We start from the raw sequence: 23229 nt of genomic DNA on the forward strand, positions 1-23229 counted from the left end.
CTCAGCCAATCAGGAACGTTCGAGGCGTATCTCGGTTCCTACTGGACGGACCGGGAAAATTCTCAATGTTTCGGGTATAATCTATTTTGGCGCCAGAGTCGCCAAATTTGTCGCCAAGTCGCAAAATGATAGTCAAGTTTGTCGCCAAGCTCTGGGAACTCCTATGGAACCAACAATGCTGGGAAGCCGCATCACAGATTCGTAACAATATTCTACAATATATATTCATTCAAAACATATTCTGAACTAAAGTCTTACTGATTTTATTTTCATATGAAATACCAAGTTAATATAAGAGATTATTTAATATAAGACATAATATAATGAATATTATATCATTTATAACAAGTGCGTTATCACATATTTCCTGAAGTGCTAAGATTAGCGAGATTACCTCAAAACATAATGTTATTTTTTAGTTCAAGTATGTGAAAAAGCCCTATGTATTTTGGAATTTTTTTATATCAAATTATTTTCAGACCTGTTTAAATAGCCGAGATACTTTGCTCAACAATCATTAATTCAATTGAAGCTATATAATAAACTTTATTATTTTTACCAAAATTAAACAAAGTTGATAGAAATAAATATATGATTAAATAATAATGAATCGCAATTTTTTACTGATTTAGAAAAAATTACTTGATATATTTAAAGTTAAATAATTATGGCAACTAATAAAAACATATATTCGAAAGAAAAAATATCAGATGCTCTCAGTCATTCCTCAGCAAAATGTTTCGAAACTTTCACTTTGTCTCCAAGATTCTACACGTCCATTTTTAGAATCTATTTCCATAAGATTTGTTTAAAAGATTTTAAGAACATAAGCCCCTTTTCATTCAAAGGATCTTCAAAAATAAGTAGTGAGCGTTCTGATAAGCACCGAAGTTCTATATTCAAGAACTGAAATCATTTCTATTATTTCTTTAGATGCAGAACTTCACAAAAGGATGTTCTTAATCCTAGGAGAGTTACAATTACTTCTCGATTTCATGCAAGATGAATAAATCAGGATTAATAGACTCGTCGAAGAAAAATATATACATTAAAGAATCTTTTTCAAATCTGTACCTTGAAAAATGGTTAAAGATTTCTGAAGAAATGCATGTTAAATATAAGAAGAAATAATATCCAAGAAATATATTTGGAATAAAAAGGTTTGTCTCGAAAAAAAATGTTTTCTGAAATAAGAATACAGTATTATGAAATTCATCTGGTGGGTTTACAGTGAGAAGTTCAACAGATAACAAATCTTTATTCAAACACACACACACACACACACACACACACACACACACACACACACACACACACACACACACACACACACACACACACACACACACACACACATGGAACGCGCGTAGGAAACACGGGCAAATGTATTCAAAAAACTATTGCAGAAATAAACAAATCAAGCGTAAACCACAAATATTAATTAAAAAAAACAGCAATAGTTGATTGCAATTAAAGAGTTCGCTCCATGATCATCATATAAAAGAAAGTAAAATGTCCTCGCTTATATTGTCTTCCAACAGGATATCAAGTTTTCTAGAAGACTTACGAAATCTTTGCTCCTAAAGCAACAAATTTCAGCATTAGCAACAAAAATCCTGCATTTTCTGGGATCTCCACTGCATCACTAAATTCATCAAATTCGTCATTAAATATTTATAAAATTTGTCACAACTATCGATGTTCTAATAGATATGTACTATCTATTAGTACATATCTCTTTTCATGGATTAGAGTAGGAATCATGGATTAGAGCAGAGCTTTCATTTGAAAAAAGCAGTATCACAGAATCATAAAATGTATAGCAATTCTTAGAATGAACATTTATTTTTGTTTCTAATGAACATTTTTTTTTGTAATCTAAAATTTTGAATGATTTCAGATATAAGTATTGTTCTTTAGCAGTCAAGTATTATCTCTTTCGTATATGAATCTTCATACAGTTTAGGCAATGATATAATTCATCACCTAAGATTATTTAATTGCATACGATTTTTTCCATCATCGATTTTATACAATACAAAATAAGTAGGTTTTAAAATATTGGAAAGGCAAATCTACTCATAAAACTTATAACTAATTCCTTCATTTGAAAATAAAATGATAGGAATATTAAAATATTACCAGTTTCTTATTTAAAAAAATATTTTTAAGCAAAGCTTGCATATATTTCCCGGAATAAATTTAATCTATCTAAAAAGTTTTCTTTACAATTTCTTGTTAGAATTTACATTATCTTTATTCTCAGGAAAGATAAAACTTTTTTTTTAAATATGTACTCTTAGTTCATTGTGACTCTTCGTTTGCTTTTGATTTCAGCCATGATATTAAGCTGTTTTTACTTATTTTCAATAGAGCAGATGTCTTCAAAAACCTTTATTTGTTTTCTATTGCAAATGCAATTACTCAAATCGAAGCCAAAACATTATACTAAAATAAAAGTACTCTTGCCTCAATGGTATTTTACTACTGACATTCTTATACCTTTAATAGGATTTAACTTTCAGAAAGATAAAACTTCTACTTCAAACGTTTCGTGAAATAAACACTTTAAAACTCTTTAGAGTAATAGAATAAAATTTCTTGTTTATTCCCAACAAATATAATAACGAAAAAATGTATTATTATTTTCTGCTTGACAAACATAATGATATTATTCAAAACATTGGCGCAGAATCTGGACAAATAACCTATTTGAAGCTCAGCATAGTTCCCTTTCTTTCAAGATTTATTTTATATCACAAACAAGCCTTGTTAAACATAACTGTTTTCTAAAATTGCTATAATTAAATCCAAAGATGCAGTTATTTATAAGGCATTTTTCAGAGTAAAAAAATCACAGAAAATATTATTATGAAGATTGCCCTTATATATTATATTTTATTATATAAGAATTGATTTTCGTGTCCTTAAATATTTTATTATTCTTTTCGAAACTAAATGATTTCATATTCAGCTAAAGTGTTTTATAACAATTCAATATCTTAGCGTTATAAGACTAAAAAATGCTTGTCACTTCAAGTTCAACCATTTCCAATTAGTTCAGTATTTATCAGTAAGCTGCGAGGCTGAAATATGGTAAAAACAAGGGAAATAATTGACTTGGCTACTATATTTTACTAAACCAATATATTTTAGCTTCATAAGTATCTCCAAGTACATTTATCTGCGAATACATCCATTAATGAAATCAATTCAATAAATTGAGCAAGTTATCGAAATTCGCTTTTCTTTTAAATTGTATATATCCTACATCGGTTAGAATTGATTAAGGCAACCTTTTTTTATGCTTTTAACTAGGGAGTTTGCCCCTACTTGGTTTAAGTAGCAAACTCCAGTGTTTCTGATACCATATGCAATGTTCGTCAGTTCCAGTTGGCTTCCAGTTTAATCTTTTCATATGAGAATATCAATTTTCCGATCTACCTATTTCCGCTTCAAAACTCAAAATCCCACAATGAGAACATTCTTTGATTATGTTGTGTTGTGTATGTTGTGACTTATGGCACTTTACTAATCCACTGTCAGTTATCTATCAGCGATTTAAGCCGAGCAAGCGTCTCTTTTTTTTACAGTAGCGCCAACTAGGGACAAGAGTACAACTTAGCTACTGACGCGTCATAACCCTTTTTACGAGGTGGACTTCATTCATGCATTTCATTCACTTATCCACAGATATTTTAGACTTGAGTCAGAGAACGATCGGCTCTGAACCAGTACTCCCAGTGGTATTACTCTCGACTTGGAGGACTTTGTGACCTCGACAGATTTATACGTGCGCCAGCCACCCTACCAACCAGGCTATCCCGGCCTTTTCTTTGCTTATATCTCCAGTATCTAAATGTTGAAACAATTTTTCACAGTTTGCCACCAATTTAGCAGCTTCGTGATCAGCTTTTCTTTTCGAATTGCTAGACTCTCGCTCGGTCTTTGTTCACATTTTTTCTTCATCTGAAATAGCTGAGAGCACATTTCTGTGGAAGTGAAGATTAATATGCCCCCCGAGTTTGTCGCCAGTATGGCAATCCAATGAAACGCTTTTCTATAGCAACGCTAATGCTGTTTTGCTTATTATTTTTATAATGATTGAGTTGTACATAAACTACAACAAATTTATGAAAAATGTTAAATTAAAAATGATAAAAAAATATCGATTAAAGATTTTAGTTTTGATTTTATTATAATTAAAAGTTTTTTTTACAAATTATTCATTCCTGTAACATCCTTCATTCTTTCTTTTCTATTGATTAGTACAGTTCCTGTTATCCACACAGTCCTTATATTCAATGAGCTAGCGAAGCTACTAGGTTCCCGCTCCCGCCGCTAACGAAGCCGTAGGATATTTTTTTAAGTTAAAAAATTCTGCCCGATGCCTTCTACAGATGCGGTCAGAAAAAAACAATACTTATCAGTAAAAAATCATAATTATATCGCGGAAAGTGGTAACCGCAACTGTTCCGCAGAAGTGTTTGTTTACTTTGTCCGCCATCTTTAATGGCGACTTTGTATGGCGCAGCAAGGGGCCCACTAAACTTCACTTTTACCCCATTTCTATTTAAAAAAATAATTCAGGATTAATACATGCAATTTTTAAATATTCAGATGATTGCTAGCCGAGAAACGAAAAAATTGCGTTACTCGAACAAGTTTAACAAACCTAAAGATTAATCAATTGAGTTGCCACAAATGCTGTGTTTAAAAGTAGAATGAACAAATAATAATGTTTTAAATTCATTTTCTGTTAATTTGGTATTAAATAAGCGAGTTTGCAAATTGTACAGACTAAGTCTATGACAAAGGATACCGACATGCTCTGATTGGTTAAAGCCTTGGCATCTTTTTGGCAATGTTTTGCCCAAAAAATGCCATACCGAAATATATTTTTAAGAAAATAAATAAAATTTGTGAATTTATTCCCCTCCCCCTATTTTTTATGGTTTACTTGTAATATTAATCTGGTACACATAAACAACAGAAAGGATCAAATCCTGAAACATAAATTCAGGAAATATAAAAATTAAAATTTATTAAAAATATTTTTTGTGTGTTTCTTCTTAATATTATTTTGAAGTAACTAAAAAAAAATTAGCTACGAAATCACATATTTCGTTAAATCTTGCATATTTATACGTTTTGGGAATTAAGTAATCATCTCCTCATATGTAGTTGATGGGAAAGTAACAAACGTTCAGCCACAAGTTTCAATGACTGCATAAATTATCTAATAAAGGCACTAAAATCATCGAAAAATAAGAATTATTTAATTGCTGCATCATATGCTGAGTAATTAATTTCATTTAGTTTTTATACTTATATGCATAAACAACATGAGTTACGTGTATTACTAGTATTATTATTAATATTTATTATTATTATTATTAATTAGTATTAGTAGTATTACTAGTAATATTTAGATAAAACAATTATATTAATAAGAATTAGATCGTGTTGATATTCACTCGTATCTTCCATAAAACTGATGAAAGGTACAAGGTTTGAGCCAAATAAGCGAAAACTACACTATTATGAGTGCAAAACATTGCCAAAAAGATGCCAAGGCTTAAACCAATCAGAGCACGTCGATATCCTTTGTCATAGACTTAGTCTGTACAATTTGCGAACTCGCATTAAATAAGGTATCGCATTTTCTTTTTTGTTATCATTTCAACGGCAAGTGCAATATAAATACTTACTATGATGTAATATCAATTTTCATTAAATATTTCAAACAATACTGGTGAAACAAACTTCAAATGTCATGGGTCAGTGACTCGCTATCTGCCAATCCTAAAGCGAAAAATACGAAATTTTTACATAAAAAAATATATATATATGATAGATAAATAATATCCATGTATTGAATTTGGGAGAGAAAATATTCATTATTAAATTTTTGCAACCATCTCGAAGCTAGCCTACCGCACTAGTTATAATTCTACAGTTATTAGTCTAGTTAATAAGAAAATCTAGCAATTCCTATAACTATAAATAATAATGTAGCCACATCAAAAGATTGTAATGCCAAAAACACTTGCATTAGCTCTTTATTTTCTCTATCAATTTATCTACAACTTGTTTTGCCATCTTGAGGTTTAGGTCTAGAGTAATAAGGCTTTGATTATACATCTTTTATACTTATTTACGAAATGTTCTCAGAAAAATAAACTAAAAAGACTGTCTCGCAACGACTCTGTGTACTAAGCGCTCATCACATAATCCAGGCACATTTGGGAAAATGTGGAATATAAGCAAATAATTACTTGTTACTATGGAAATGGCTGTTAGATATTAAATGGTTTTCCACAATTAAGACAAAATTGAGGGACAATTTCCTTTGTAAATCCTCGAGGAGGCAACTTTCCCCTCTATATTGCAGCTAAATCGGATATTTACCTGAGGTGCCATTTGAATGTTCCAAAGTCGTTTTGTTCGAAAAAATAATCTATAATACCTCTTTATTATGATTATGAAATATCGTCGCAGTTATTACAAAATACTATATATCGAAAAACTGCATATAGAAAACACTCAAGACTCAGCACAAAGGCTGGTACAATCTATCAAAAAATATCCGGCACTAAACTGCATGAGAATGACGATAACTGATGCATGTTCCCATAATACGACTAAATCAGCCTAGATATAATTTGGAAGGTGGTAATTTGCACTTGGAGGGCTTTTTAGGGAGGGCTAGATTTTCAAGTTTCATCGCGATAACTTCCAAAAATATTCTTGAAGAAAAATTATTTTTACAGCGATTTTCAAAAAGCTTTTTTTCTCAATGATTTCAATTTACTTGTCATAATATTCTTTTGTTTAAACTCTGTAGATTTAATTAACTTTTAGAAATATTTTTAAGCATACATATTTCCCAACAATATTATAAATGAATCATAAATCGTTTTCATTGCTTTATCGATAGTATGATTTTTTTTCCATTGGTGAAATCTGAAGAAGAATTCTGTTTAATATAAAAAAGGATTCTATTTAATTTATAATTAAAAGGGCAAATAAAAAAAGGGCAGTTACAGTACTACGAAATTCAAAACATAGATGCACGTAAATGTACATTTTTAATAACGCTATAACGATATAGAACAACTCTTTATGGAATATGATATACATAATAAATAGAACAGTTAAAACAATGCGACTGTTTTGTTTGACAATATGTAGTCACAGACACATGAAATTATATCTAAATCATTAAACGGCAAGTCAACCATCTAACTCTCCGACCCGCCCTAAGGCACACGGATTTAAACCATAAAACTGAATGACCGGACCGCCGCAACAGCAATTGGTGGGAACTGTGGTTGAGTCCTAAGGGCCGTCACCGGCCACGGTACAACCCTCCCCGAAGGAAGTACGTCCCGTCATCGATGGGAGGAGCCAGATCCCCCACCTATTAGTGTACCCTCCAGGGTGGCGAGATCCAACCACCATGCCGGAAGCATCTCATCCTCATTTCGAGGTGCCCCCCCGAGGGTCATCATTAAACGGCAAATCAGCTGATCCCCAAAGGTGACTATTTATTAATCAATTTAAAGAATAATTTAAAATTGAATTATGCATTATTAGCAACTTGATGGCAAAGAAATAAAATGATTTAAAGTATCTGCTCTTTTTCAACCAATAAGGGTGAAACCATTAATTATGAAATATTCTCTTTAAGGCGCGAAAACATTTTGTGCAATTAAAAAAAATTAGTTATTAATGAATTATCGCAAAAGCATCGCTAAAATATTTTCTAGAGCTCACAATATCCGTAAATAAAAGAGTGAAAAAAGTATTAAGATGTTCGGATATCTGCAGAGTACAAATATTTCATTAATTTCCCTTTCATTAGGGATCTAATTGTAAACAAGCATAATACATTTAGTTCTGTAGAAAAATATAAAATCTTGTCATTGCAATCGATGAAAAATAACTGTTATGAATTTTCATAATACTCACGCTTTAGGGGATAAGTGAAAACTCAATTATCAAATTGAATCTGAGCAAACAAGAATTTCATAAACTTCAACAAATTTGAATTAAAAAGCGTAAAATTCTCTCTCTCTCTATCTATCTATCTATCTTTATCATTAGAGAAAGTAATATTTCGATTATTGCTTGGATATTATTTTCCTAGGAATGTTTTAAGGAAATTAATTTTGGTTTGACTTTTTACAAAAAGGATGTTTACAATCTCTTCAATACCTTAAAATAAGAATTAGAAGTATATTATTCTTCAAATACAAAATACAAAAAATGTTTTTCTCTCACTAATAACATGATTCTCACAAAATGCATTTTCACTTCTGTCTTATACTATTAAAGAATATGCCATGTTAATTGCGTGGATATTTTATTTCTGTCCAATTACTTCATTCGTTCAGAAAATATATTTAAATATCGCAACTAGTTTATTGACAAAATTTGAAAGAATAAATTAATTGAAATGTTTTAGAGAATTAATTACGAACGCAACTTGGTCAATGTAAATATTATAAAATCGTTTGCTCAGTTCAAAACAATAGTTTTAAATGAAGAATTCCAAATAATTTTATTTTTTAGTATTTTCTATATTTGAAAATTAACTTTTAATTTCCAGTCATCGAGGTTGCATGTACCATTATAATTTTAAATTTATGTGTGGTAGAATTTGAAATAAATAAGGAGCAAGTCTATAAAACTCTTTAGTTCTTTTCTTTAAATCTTGATGGCTTTCATTTTGAAGTCATTAAGGAGGTCTTTCCCTTGTCTTTTCAATATTTATTCAGTTCCAGATATTTGCAAAAATAAATACTTTGCTTCTCTTATTCCTTGCAATGAGCTTGCAGTTTCATTCCAAATTGCTGTCGATAAAATCTACGCAGGATTTTTTTTTTTTTTTTTTTTTTACAAATTTCTATTCTAATAAATGGCTTTAGTCGATCTGTTTAAATAGAAAATGTTTCTAGTTCTTAAAATATCGTTGCATCTTTGAAACCGACATAGTAAAAATTAAAATGGCTCTTGTAACAGAAATTTATAAGAATTATACAGTAGAAAACAATTAATATTTTAAAATTGGAAAAAAATATTGAATGAATATTGAATATTTTAAAATTGGAAATAAAAATAATTATGAATCCGTGATATAAACTACATTTAATATAAATGTTTTAAATATGAAAGTATTAAATATATATATATATATGTGTGTGTGTGTGTGTGTGTGTGTGTGTGTGTGTGTGTGTGTGTGTGTGTGTGTGTGTGTGTGTGTGTACCTGGTGCGGCATAAATTCGTGCAAACTTCAAAAAATCATAATAAAAAGACTAATGTTCGAAAAAAATTGCGGTTTGCAGAAATATGTTCAAAAAGCCTTTGGATTTTGTTATTTCCATTAAAAAATGTATTTAAAAAATGACCGATAGATGGAGCTCACACGTCATACCGAGATTGTATATGCAAATCAGTAAAGCTATAAAACACAAGGCTGAAAATGGATCTGTCATCCTTAGATTGTTTTGTCTTTCCGATCGAGATTTTTATTTTTCTTATGAATAATTCTAAAATTAATGGTTTCATAAATAGTTTTTAATGGTTATTTAATGGTTTTATGAATGTATTTTTTATTGTACTCATTTAGTGAAACATCCGACTTTTTATTCTTTTCCTTTAAAGGGATACAGATTCGACTCATGAATCTAGACTAGAACGGTAAGAAAAAACATTGTATTATTGACGTTCCACTGTCCGGCTATCGATTGTACCAATATTATTGAAAAATTCTTAGATCATAATTAGGGATTGCAATACCGGTATTTTGAGCCATTTGTTCAATTTTGTAATACTGGTATTCACAAGTTTAAATACCGGTTTTTCGGTAATTACTAGAAATTTTTAAAATTGTCTCCAATATACGTTCAGGGATCGCCAACATAGCAAAATAGTATATGTTTTTGTTTTAATGTCTCCTTAACGTCGAAATTAATTAGCTAATTAACGGCTTAATAAATTGTTTAAATCTAAATTAGCAAAACGTGGATTATCCCTGAAAGAAGATATATTATCCATAGCTACTAATAGAGCAACAGTTATGAAAAAAGTTGGAAAGTTGATTGGTGCAAATCAGCAATTATGCTATGCTCATGGAATTCAATTAGGTTTAATAGATGTATTATACCAAAAAAATAAAGAACAAAAGAATCCAAATACTGTGGATATAGAAACTTCGAATTCCGACATTGAAGAGAGTAAGAGTGAGAGTGCTAATATATGCTAACTGTACCACCAACTAGCGTAGATGCCGAAAGAGCGTTTTCGACAAATGGTCATTTTTACACAAAATTACTTTTCAGGCTTAATGACTGTCAATTTATGCCTTATGTTTTTTAAGATCACATTTAAAAAATTTGTAATAGTACCATAGACTGAATAGTGATATTTACACTTTTTTTGTGATTTAACTAAATAAGATGTCCCTTTATTTTTTTTGTGATTCTTTATATACTGTTATAATTTATAGACTACAAATTATTCTTTGTGATATTTACACTCTCTAATAAAACAGGCAAATAAAACAAAGAAACACCTTTGTTTTCTTTCTTTTTCTAAAATTTCTAATACCGGTATCAAAACCGGTATCCTGGTATTAAGAACTAAAAAGTACCGAATACCGGTATTGAAATTTTGGTCCGGTATTGCAATCCCTAATCATAATGCGACTTAGCAAACAATTTCTAGATGAGGTTAAGTCATCTCTTAGAGATTTTTTCCCCTATTTTTTTCTCCAAGTTGAAAGAAAAGAAGGTGAAATTTCTTTTGAGAACTGGCAGTGTCTCCCCAGATATAGTCTCTTTCAGGTATTGCAAAGGCGTAATGGTCAATTGAATATTGATATGAAATAATTGTATGCACACAAAATTCCGTAAATTCGACAGGTTCGCTGTTGTGGCTGTATGGTGGCACAGGCAGCAGGCCTCAATAACAAATAATGGCGTTTATTAACACGTAGACTACGAAACATAGCTGAGACTTACTTAAGCAGCATTTAGAACAAACAACAATCTTCAAGTAGTAATTGATAGTAAATAACCACAACAACACACAAAGCGTTCAGACAGAATTCAGCAGGAAGAGAGAAACCACGTAACTATTAAACAATGTTTCTCCATACGCCTGCTATTCTTCATTGTCTTCTTTCTTTAGCTCTACTGAACTACTAACTCACTGCTACATGACAGGCTACTCAACACACGACTCGATGCTGCTTCCATTCTTGCCCTCAAGACTTGGCACAAGTCTCAATTTTCGACGCTCGCACTTCGCTGATTGATCGAACTAGTTCGTCGCTGATTCTGAGTACACACACACTGATTCCAGCTGATCCTTTATACAATCTAGAACGGATGCACAGTAGATTCTCAAATAATCAGCATAATTCTCCATCTATTGATCCTATCGCCAAAATTCCTGAAAATTCTAATATCAACCTTTTTGCCGCCAAAACTGTTGAATTCATCGCCAAACGGCCAAATAATTGCTGAGTCTGTTGACAAGCCCGTGGGTCATTGGTCCGACATCAGCATAAAATAGAGCTGGCTGTAAAACTATCTTCTCTACACCAGAACTAACTGTGCTGAGAAGCAGGATTACAGATTCGTATCAATATTCCATATTCATCAGGTATCTGTAATGTTGTATCATAGATTCATGATTCTATATTCATCGTCATGTTTTTGATTGAAGTCCATGGTTATATATTCTAGATGAATATGTATTTGATTGCATGTGTTTGCTGTATACTTATAGACAGATGTTAAATCATATCTGCAGTTATATGTCTCTCTATAAAATCGCTTAATTGATTCAATACTCTTTTCAATTTAGATGAATCCATGCACGTTTCTGCACTTATACTATAATGTAAACATGGAAGTTATTTTGCGTTTTGATTTTTATGAATTTATCATCCTGTTTTATAATTCTTGGCTAGAAATAAGATATTCCTAACTTATAAAAAACAAACATTTTTTGGTGCATTTATTCGAAAATTGCCTTTTAAAATTTTCTTTGAAAAACATGTTGGTATTTTCGTAAAGTATTTTTAAAAGCTGAAGCATGAAAAAAATGAATGAAATTCGAGGCAATATAAATATGCATGATTTACTCAAAACTTCCCGACAGCCAACAGCTCCATACACCTGCATGAGTATTTGTCATTTCATGCATAGACTTCTTTTTTTCAGGACATTATACTCTCTTTGAAACATAAATATATATTTTATTTTAAAAAAAACGTAGTAGATAAAAATAAGATTTGAGTTGTTTTTTTACATATAAAAAATCCTTTTGAGCTGATACTTTTTTTTCTTCTAGCATAACATATTTGGCATTTTTCCTCTGTATTAAGCTTATGAATAAATATCATTTGAATCTCAATAGAAAAGTTTTCTAAACTTCTGCCTGGTTTTAAACAGAAAATTCAAAAAATTTCTTTTATCTAATAGTTTAGCTTGTTGATATTTTTCGATTTTTTTTATTTTATAAATGAAAGCATTAAAAAAATTACTGTTTAGGAAAATATAAGTCAAATTTTAGTATTTTCATTTCCTATAATGTAATAAAATATCTGGCATAGTAATGGAAAAGATTAGAATTTCGCCAACAATGAAACGTTTTAAGATAATATATACTTATTTCATTGGATAAACATCCAATGAAATAAGTTATTAATTTATGAGTGAATATTAAATTATTTTAATCAGTTCTAGCTGAAATTATGCAATACTAATATTTCCAATAATATAACTAGTAGATAATTAATAATAAAAAAATGTCTACGTACTGTGGGCTATAAAAAAAGACAGTTGTTGGAAGTTATTTATTACAAAATACTTTAAATTATTAAAGGATGCAAATTAGCATTTCAGAATTCTTTTGGAAATTTTAATTTGAAATTTGATTAATTATATATTAAGAGAATTTTATACACGTTTCATAGCCATTTTTTTTAAATATTAATATCTAAAGAGATTTTAAGCCCATCTGAATATCCAGGAAATACTCTTTTATAACGTACTTATTTAATTATCTAATTTTAAAGAATTTTTAAAAAAAAAACATTTTTTTTTTGTATATTTTACTTAAATTTTTTTCATGTTAAAATAAAATTTCAATATTCCTCCAAATAGTTATCATAGATTTTTCCGTTGTTAATAACCAAAATATGATTTTTTTTTCATATTGAGTATTTTTCTTTTTATATTATTTCTTGTTACTCCGACGGATTCAGCTTCTTTTGGAAAAACAGATTTGATGATTTGAGACTCGATTCTATGAAGGATTCGTCGCTCAGGGCTTATGCATGTTAAATCAGTTGAACGTTAACCGCGTATAAGAGCTTAGACAGTGGCATAATTCAGTTCACAAACTTGAACACTAGAACATACAAGATTTCGATTACCCTTAAACGTCCGCCGGTGTCGTTTCGACATCGCGATATAAAATATATAAAATAATTGTAATAATTAAATAACTGCCGGAATATTGTTCAGTAGGGTTTAGTTTTAAGACTTTTTAGTATTATTTCATGTAATTATCATATATTGTGACCCTTTTTATCATAAAAAACTGTTAAAAAACAAATTACTTAATCTTGTAAAATAAAATAAAACAATAATATTCATAAATATTAGTATAATAAGCAAAATCCTTATTTTTGTGAGGATGCAAATTTTTTAATCATTATTTATCGTTTTTATGCATATTGATTTGTATACATCTCATTTGCAATGGATGCAGTGATATTCAACTTTTTCAACACCATTTTCATGCAAGAAGCAAATGCTGCATAACGAAACACTTTGGCACAACAATTTTGGAATAATCGATTCATTTCCGCTGTGAACCCAATAATACTGCATTCAAGGTCAAACAATGTGCGATGGTACTTTGGGAAGTTTGTTTTACTAATGACGTTACGACAGCTATTTATAATGATAAACTGCCTTGGTGTCGAAACGACACCAGCGGACGTTCTAGGTATATTTATTTGTAAAATCTCTCCTAATTAACCTAGAACCACAACACTTTTTCTGTATAATCACCATGGAAAATTATTAAAATTTACGAAAATTTTCAAATTCTCTTATAAAATGCGAAAAGGAGAACTAACTAAACATGATCCGGTGTCCATTCGACACCGATGGACGTTCTAGTGTCAATCCATCCTATACCGGAAATAGTGACCTTCTCGAAATAATAAATGCACTTATGTATCATTAACCATATGCACTTTTATTGCTGGATTGCAATGGTATACAAGTACTAAGGAAACAAGTACACATTTTGGGAGGCTTTCCTACAATCTATTAAATTCAAAATCTGACACTGTACTACAATTGCAGCCACTAAATCACATACCAGACTTCATAAGTTTTGAATCATCTCATTTGCATTCTTTTAAAAGTTCAGACAGACAGAATGTAAATCCTTTGAAGGATTTAAAGTTCCAACTTTTAGTCAAATCTAAACGTTAGATGTTAAATATGTTTACCAAATTATCTAGCTTCCATTATTATGTAGTTGCCTTATTCTCAGACAGTCAGATATTCAGATTTTTTTCTGAATGGATATAAGTTATATAAATCTAAAAATCTCTAAATAGAGAATTGTGCTAGGTTTCGTATGTATACCTTAAAACGGTTTTTGAGTTATCATGTTGAAAGACAAACAGAGAGAATTTCAAAAATTTGTTTTCCGAACTGAGTAAAGTCTGAAATGCAGAGATGTGTCAAAAATCTCGAGCTCGAATTTTATGAACGATTACAAAAACATGCTCTTTTTCTGTTTCGGATAGACAAAAAATTTTTTTAAAGATTCGTTTACTTGTTTTTTTCGAAATGTTGTATCACAAAGTTGCAGCAAGGTCGCTTGGTTTGAAAAATGAACACCCGGAGTTTTTTTTAGCTCAGATCAGTGTAGTCATTGAAGGATTCTCCCCCAAATGCTGTAAGTTTCAACCGTAAATTATAGTTTATTATCATTATTTTCTAGTAATATATGAATTGCATATAATTAATTGTAATGGATTCTTCGCGCATTGCATTTTAAAATATCAGATATAATCTGTTGTTCTGAAAGGGAAAACAGTGACAAAATGAGTTTTAATCCTTTTTCTTTCAGTCGAAGCTTAATCTTAGAAAACATTCTGACTCAAAATATTGAACAGCTTATTTAAAAACAAATCCGAATTTAAAATAAATATCTAGAGCGTATTATATATATGCACTTCAAAACATTATTTGTTATGAATTCCTTATGGTAAAAAAAGGTTTCATTTCAATTAATCAAAGCAGATTTTTTTTACCTTGTAATACAAAAAGAGAATTCATTTTTAATAACAATTTCAAAACAGCAAATATTGTACACTTACATTATCGAAACGTGTTTTCTTCTTCATTTGTCATCATTTTTTTTTTAAATTTTCTCCTTTCATTTAGACAGATTTATTTTTCATTCTGAATTTATTTCCTTATACTTATTTATGAATAAGGGCCTAAATAAAGAATACCCCTTTTTATTTAAGAGTAGTAGTATTAAGAATAAAGGGGATTTTTTTTATTAAGTAGCAGCGACATTTTAAATTTATATCCTACCCTATCTTCAAAAAGAGCAATAATATATTTTTTTTTTACAGAAAAATATCTCTAGCCCCAAATTATTTCTTCTTATTAGTCGAATACCAGTTAATAAACTGCTAGCTAATAAATTCCGGCTCCTTTTTCCAATGTCATGATCTTCTATTTCTTTCTTTCATTCGGGTTTTAAAATTTTTATCCCTTGGCCACTTTTACCGATGAATTAAGACCTAATTACATCTAAATCCGATTTATACTTTAATCCTTACTGATTAAATTTTTTTACTCAATTTCATTATATTAATCTCATTTTTCGCATCGATGCATTAAGTTTTTGAAATCATTACAATTTATTTTCGATCGTAAATTACTGGAAATAATTCCTTCAATTAATTTCTTTCCTGTACAACATTTTTTTAAACTTAAATGTATAAATAAAAGATGTTATTTTCTGTTATTTTTCTTATACATACGACCTGATGATTTTTTCCTTCTAAAAAATATCAAATGATAGGAAAATTCGTATCTTTTTATAATAACTAATACCCAGTTTCCTTTAGATTTCTTTTTCTTAAGCGTTTTCTTAATTTCTTAAGTTACTTCGAAAAGATTATTAAAAGCAACTAATATATAAAGGATCTTCTTTTCTAAAATCAGAGTACAAATTTTAAAAATGGATCAGGTATTCAAGAAAAAAATGTATATAAATTCTTGCAAAGAGCGACTTTTACAGGAAGGATGATATATACTCGTGAATTCTATCAAAATTGATTGGCGATTTGAGATTTAGATCATGCAAAATACTCATTAATCATGCAAAATTATGTAAAGCACAAACTACAAAGTATACAAATAAATTCTCTAATTATATACACTGGAATTCTAAATTTAATATTCCTGATATGATAGCTTTTGATTGCGCATAATATGACCAAACGATTCTAATTTTCACACTTTATATTTGCAAGAGCTTGAGAAGTTATAGACTGAATATCAGCTGTGATATGATGCTTTAAACCCTTAAAAATTTCTATAAATCGTCTGAGGCATACACTCTATCCGTAAACACTCATGAAAAAAAAATCTAATGAACTTAATTTTGAAAATATTATGATATGACTATTAAATGAAATTTTCCCATTGATCCATTTCTAGCCCAAACATAGCGCCATCTATGGAGTCTGATAAATAACAGTATAATGAAATAAAACTTTTTTTAGACTTGTTAGTAATATATATAACATAGGAAAAATGTCATTATTAACTATCATTCTTTCACATAATTTTAATTTAAATTCTCTGATAAACATAAGAACAGGAAATTCTGAAAAGTTATTCACAAAAATTTTATAATTGATTACGTAATCGCAATAAATTCTAAGGAAATAGACAACTGATGAGAATGCAATTTGTGAATTAATTAATTTAAAGAAAAGAATGAACCATGAGAAAGTTGCAATGCTTATGTTATAGAATCAACAGCATGATAATCACATTTCACGGAAAGCAATATTATATTTTGTAAATTGCATGTCACATATGATAATAGCATATAGGAAGCAATGCCTGTCTCAATTTTGTAAAAATTGAATCTAGTTTATTGTGGTTTTCCCTGTTCAATTAAAAATTAAGTATATGAGAAGTATATGAGAATTAGGTATTAATTTATGAGTATTCAAAAAGGATCATATCGTATATAAGTAGAATTTCAACAAAACTGAATCAAGAATTTTCAAAACTTGTTAAGAAATTTCGTATAATTAGACATGATATATCGAAACCACGGTTAAGATTATCGTAAGCAGGATTATCCTTAAGAAACTGGATGATTGGACTATGGTTTTTGTAAAAATATTGGCATGTATCATATGGTCAAAAGATAATTAAGTTTAAGTCGTTAAAGTATAGTAAATACAATTAAGGATAAAATTAATTTGAATAAATTTTTTATGTTTTTTTGTAAAATAAAAAAAATGTTATTGATTTTTAGAAAGTGAAAATTTTGAATGGAAGTGCTATATAAAAACAGTATCAGTTTAACCGGAAGAGCTCTCTTCTTCCGGTTAAACTGATAAATTTCAAAAATTGAAAGTAGAAACATTGTTTTTATTTTTGGATTGTAATCTTAACAACAAAAATAGAAGATAAAAGTTTTGTATTTGTATCCATAGCTTAAAATATATCGGTGCTACGGAGAAACTTAACAAAAATGTAAAAGAACCAATAAAGAGAGAGAAACAACTGAAAGATATATAAATGTGTTTCTGAATTTTTTAAAAAATATTTTAAATGTTTAATCGAGTCTGAAGGAAGTGTTACTATATTTGCAAAATTTTTCATTAAAAATCGTATTTCATTTTAATGATCATCTGAGTTTTTGGCTCCTTGTCCAATAATAAGAAAGATACCATAATTTCCATTCCTATCATTATTTCAAAAATGTCTCAGTTTTATTTTAGGCTTTAAAGACAGAGCTATTATCAATAAAGAATTCCGAGGATAGTTTAAAAATATACTTTTTTTGTTTTTGACATCAAGAATTTTTTTCCATTGCATTGATTTCAAAATTAAATTGGTATATTTTGTAAGCGTGATATTTAGTCAATGATGACATAAAAAATACAGAATAATTATTTCCATTTTCTTTTTAATGAACTTTAATGCATAATTATTAAATTCTTAAGGATCTTTAAGTTGCTTTATTATAAATGCACTCATATTTATATTATTTAATTAAAATTAAACCATGCTAGATAGTTTCCGTACAGCTCTTAAAATAAATCTCTTTATTGTAAACAATAAGTCTTGTTTGATTAAAAAAAGTATATCCTTACACAATATGCAGTAAATAATTTCTTTCCCTTCCGAAGTATTATTTCAGTATGTAAATTAAAAAAAAAAAAAGAATGAAAAAAAAAAGATTTTTAGCTGTGTCTCAGACGATTAAAAACCAGAGCGAATTTTACAATAGAAAAAGAGGGATGTTTTACAACGAGTACCATGTTCTTTTAATCAAAGAATGCATAAAAAAACCTGTGTTAAAATCAGGAAAAGAAATACAGAATGCCTTTTTACTGATTAAAACTATTTTAGACTTACTATTTTAAAAAAATTCTTAGTTAAATTAGAATCGCTTTCAGACTTTTCTTCTCAATAGAAAGAAAAACGATTGCTTTTCTTAATTTGGTTTTTTGCTAGTCTGGGAAAGAAATTGTTCTTTTTCTTGTTAAACAACTAGATCATGCAATTGCTTTATACATAATAAATACATTTTATCTTTTGTAAAGTTGTTACTTTTGTAAAATTGTTATCTTTATGTAATTGCTCATATCTTTTTTTAAATAACACACTTTTATTCAATTCTATACAATCGCGTTTTCATTTTTACAAGAATATTCTATTTAAAATCTTAAGGTTATGCTCAATCCCTTTTTTAATTAAATATTTCATCGTTTATTTAATTTTATTAACGTTTATTTTCCTCGAACTATTAAATAATACACTTTTTTTCTTTCAGCAATAGAACATTTCAAACTGTCACCTTATGTCACCAAATATCACCAAATCCAAATGTTATTATCTCACCATCAATTCAGCATCCGTCCGAGCTATGCACAAAATGCTCTTCTTTATTAGGAAACTAATTGTACAGAGAAGAAATATTGAAAATTCATAATAATAATTTACATAGGAAATACACGTTTAACTGTTAAGATTTCAAAAGCTACAAGCTTATATTAATCTGTAACTCGTTATTATCGTTGAAAAATATTCTTTTCTTTTTTAGCCACAGATATTCTTACTGTCTTAAAAATTCATATTACATTTCTTAATCGACAAAAAATTATTATCGATAAATTAATAAATAAAAATAAGGAAGTAGGCACTAAAAAATCACATAATAAAAGAAACTAATTATTCAGAACTTTATGTCAATAATAAATCGTTTGGAACTCTGTATTATTTGTTAAAAATAATTCAGTTCCATGTTCTTGTTTTTTTATACTTTTTTAATAAGTTATTATCATTGCTTAGATTACAATAAAAAAATCTAATGTTCTAAAAATTATGTTATTATGTTATTTGTATTATGTTATGTTATTTCTATTATTCTATGTTTACAGAGATATACTTTTTTTATATGTAAAAGGCAAGAACAAAAATGCAAAAGTATTAAGAATATCTCTTCAAGTAGAGTGCTAAATTGTCGGAAACAACTTTTTCTTTAATCAGAAATCGCAAAATGAAAGCAAATGTCTTTAAAACATGAGGGAATTATACAAATATTTACAGACAATTTGAATTTTACACATTTGAATTTAAAGGAATGTTCTAAATTTTTTTCCCTGACATAATTTAGTGACTTAATTCTCTTTATTGTTTTTAACTTCTAGTATTACTACAATTTTTAACTTTTGAATTTTATTTTCCACTTTTTATGTAATAATGAGAAATAATTCTTTAAAAAAATTATGATTTCATTCATATTGTAAATATTTTCTGCATTTTAAATTTAATATATTTCATTTTTCCTAACCATAAATCTCCTATCAAACTTTGTTACAAGATGTCACCTTACATTTGTAATATAATTTTTTATTGAAATTATAAAAAGATAAATTTCATTCTGAAAATACTGAAATATTATATTGTTGCGAAAATTTCCCGGGGTTCGTTTGGATAGTGGGAATGATATGGTGTGGAGAACACTCAATCAGCAGGCGGCAGTAGAAAATAAAACAACGACGTTTATTTACACGAAGACACACAGGATAGCACAAAGACGACAACTATATACAGCACAAATGACGATTATCTTCAGCCGAGACGTGCAGCATACAACAGCATACGCAGCAGCTCTACTCCGTCGCTGCTCCGCTAGTCCCTGGAAGACGAGTTCTTCACCGTTAGGAGGCGGGGCTAGAAGCCTCTCAACCAATCAGGAACGTTCGAGGCGTAACTCGGTTCCTACTGGACGGATCTGGAAAATTCTCAATGTTTCGGGTATAATCTATCTTGGTGCCAAATTCGCCAAATTCATTGCCAAGTCGCCAAATGGTAGTCAAGTTTGTCGCCAAGCTCTGGGACCTCCTATGGAACCCACTATGCTGAGAAGCCGCATCAAGGATTCGTAACAATATTGTTGAACAGACAGTCTGCAACATCAGCAAGTAAGTAGAAAAAGATAAAAAAAAATTATGCTTTTAAAATTAGGAGATTTATAAAACTGGATAATTTATAAAGAGAAATAAAACAATATTAAATTGCGAGGCTGCTACTATTTTTATAATTAGCAAAAACAATTATTCATTTATAAATGATTTAGCAATTATTTTCCTAGAATATTGTTAAAAAAATATAAATTCCAAGATACCATCTCCATAATAGTTTCCGAAATTTTTAATAAATATTAGTGACATCTTTTTTCCCATCGAAATTTCAAAATCTGTTTTCTCTCAATAATTGAATCTGTTACGAAACTCATTTTCATTATCCCTTATACTTTTGTTAATTGGTCGGATTTTTCCCTCTCCATTAAAATATGTTTTGCTTTCTCTAAATATATTAAAATCTTGCAATCAATGATTATTGCCAATCTATGAAAGATAAACTTTTGAGAACCTTAAAGTAAGGAAATTAATTTTGGAAGCTATTCAGCAGCTTGATTAGTAAAAACACTTTATTAAATATTTGTTTTATAAAGAAGGGTATTCATTGAAAAAGATTTCAAGGAAGAATATATCTTCTGTTTTTATATATAAAAGCACCCAATACTTAAGCGATGCAGTATTTATAATATATGATATAAAAGGAATAAAGGACATTTTAAAAAATAGAATGAATAAAAATAATTTATAAAGGAAGAAGTAAATTTCTTCAATGTATCTTCGGATAAGGTTTTTTTTTTTTATTTTTTTTTTTTTTATTTTGAATAAAACTGCATTTCTGTCGTCCCATAGATTATTGAATTAATGCCATTAAATAATATATAACTTAATTTACGATCTTTAATTTTTTTAAATAGTTTTGATACTTGGTTTTGAATTTATTATCATACTTTCAGTTTTAGATTTTTTTTTTGTTGTTGAATTCTTATTTTTATTTTTTAGAATCTTATTTTTGAATTTTTACGATTAAATTACTACTTTCAAAGGATAATTTTATTTTCGCAAGATTCAAAGTACATTCGCGTATGGTCATATTTAATTATATGACATATATTTGATTCAATAATTAATTAATTTTGATGATGAAAATGAATAAATCTGTTATCATTTTTTGACTGATGAAACTAACGCCTATAAATTTTACAACATTAATAGCAACTTTTAATCAAGAAAAGAATTTGATTAATCGATTTGAAACTTTCAGTCTCGAGATTACATTAAAATTATATTAAATACTTTCAGTTTTTTTTATAATTAATTAACTTAAAGGAACTGGGTCTTAATCATTTACTTAATTAAGATAAATTATTTAATTAATTTCACAATCATAAAGTTAATTTAGTCCTGTATTTATTATCTTTGTTACATTCTTTCTATCAATTATATTTGCAAATTAAAGATTTTTAAATAAATTTGAACAATTTTAAAGAGTGGTCAGAAATGTTTTCTGTGTTGGTTTAGCTCCTAGTAAACTCAACGGTCAACAGTTACGAAGACGTTTACAAAAATAACATGTGTTTGGTGATTATTCGGGAACATTCAAGAATACAGAAATTTCCTTCTTTCATTAGAAACTTGCAACAGTAATTTGACGTAATCGTAGTTCAAATATTATTTACTTGTCATAAAATTTCACATGAAGTTTGAAATTCTTTCTACAAGGCAATTTCCGCAAAGAATGAAACCACTAAGTCACAATAGTGAAGTTCTAGAACCAGAGCCCATCACATGGAGGCTTAGAGCGATCTGTGGTTAATTGGCGAAGAAACGCAGAGTAAAGGTCTCGGACACCCCCCCCCCCCCCAAAATCACTTTCGAGAAGCATTTGTTAAAATAAATAGGAATAATTTACACATGGGATAAGCGCCAACACAAAACAAAAACTACGGAAAAATAAAAGAAAACAAGAAAAATGAGATGTAAATGAGTCTTGGTTTCCCAACAAACAGCTCATCGGCACATTAAATATTATAAAGAAAATTAATCTATAGGTGCTGTGCTGCACAAATACATAAAATTTCATAACGACACCCAGTGCAATATCAAAAAGAAAGTATTAACTATAAAAATTATCAAACATACATACAATACCATAAATATCTGTATAGGCCAGTATTATTACATAATACCAATGTAAAATACAATATCCACAGTCATTATCCCTTAATAAAATAATAGCTTCGTTTGGTGACCAGCTGCTTCTCCTGTGATACTGGTTGCATTTAATTTAAATTAACCTTTATTTATATATAAATCGGTATCCATGATTAAATCATCAAGATATTTTTAAGCATCAAATTGTCTTGCATACGCTCAGTCTGGTAATTTTTGGTTAGCAGGGCGCAAGCGAAAGTTGCCAAATAATTTAGACCTGCGCCAAAAGAAAAAGTCGCCAAAAATGTTTTAGCATAAGGTTGTATGCAAGCTGGCG

The sequence above is a fragment of the Argiope bruennichi genome, chromosome 5, assembly GCF_947563725.1.
Source record: "Argiope bruennichi chromosome 5, qqArgBrue1.1, whole genome shotgun sequence".
In the NCBI taxonomy this organism is placed as follows: Eukaryota; Metazoa; Arthropoda; class Arachnida; order Araneae; family Araneidae; genus Argiope; species Argiope bruennichi.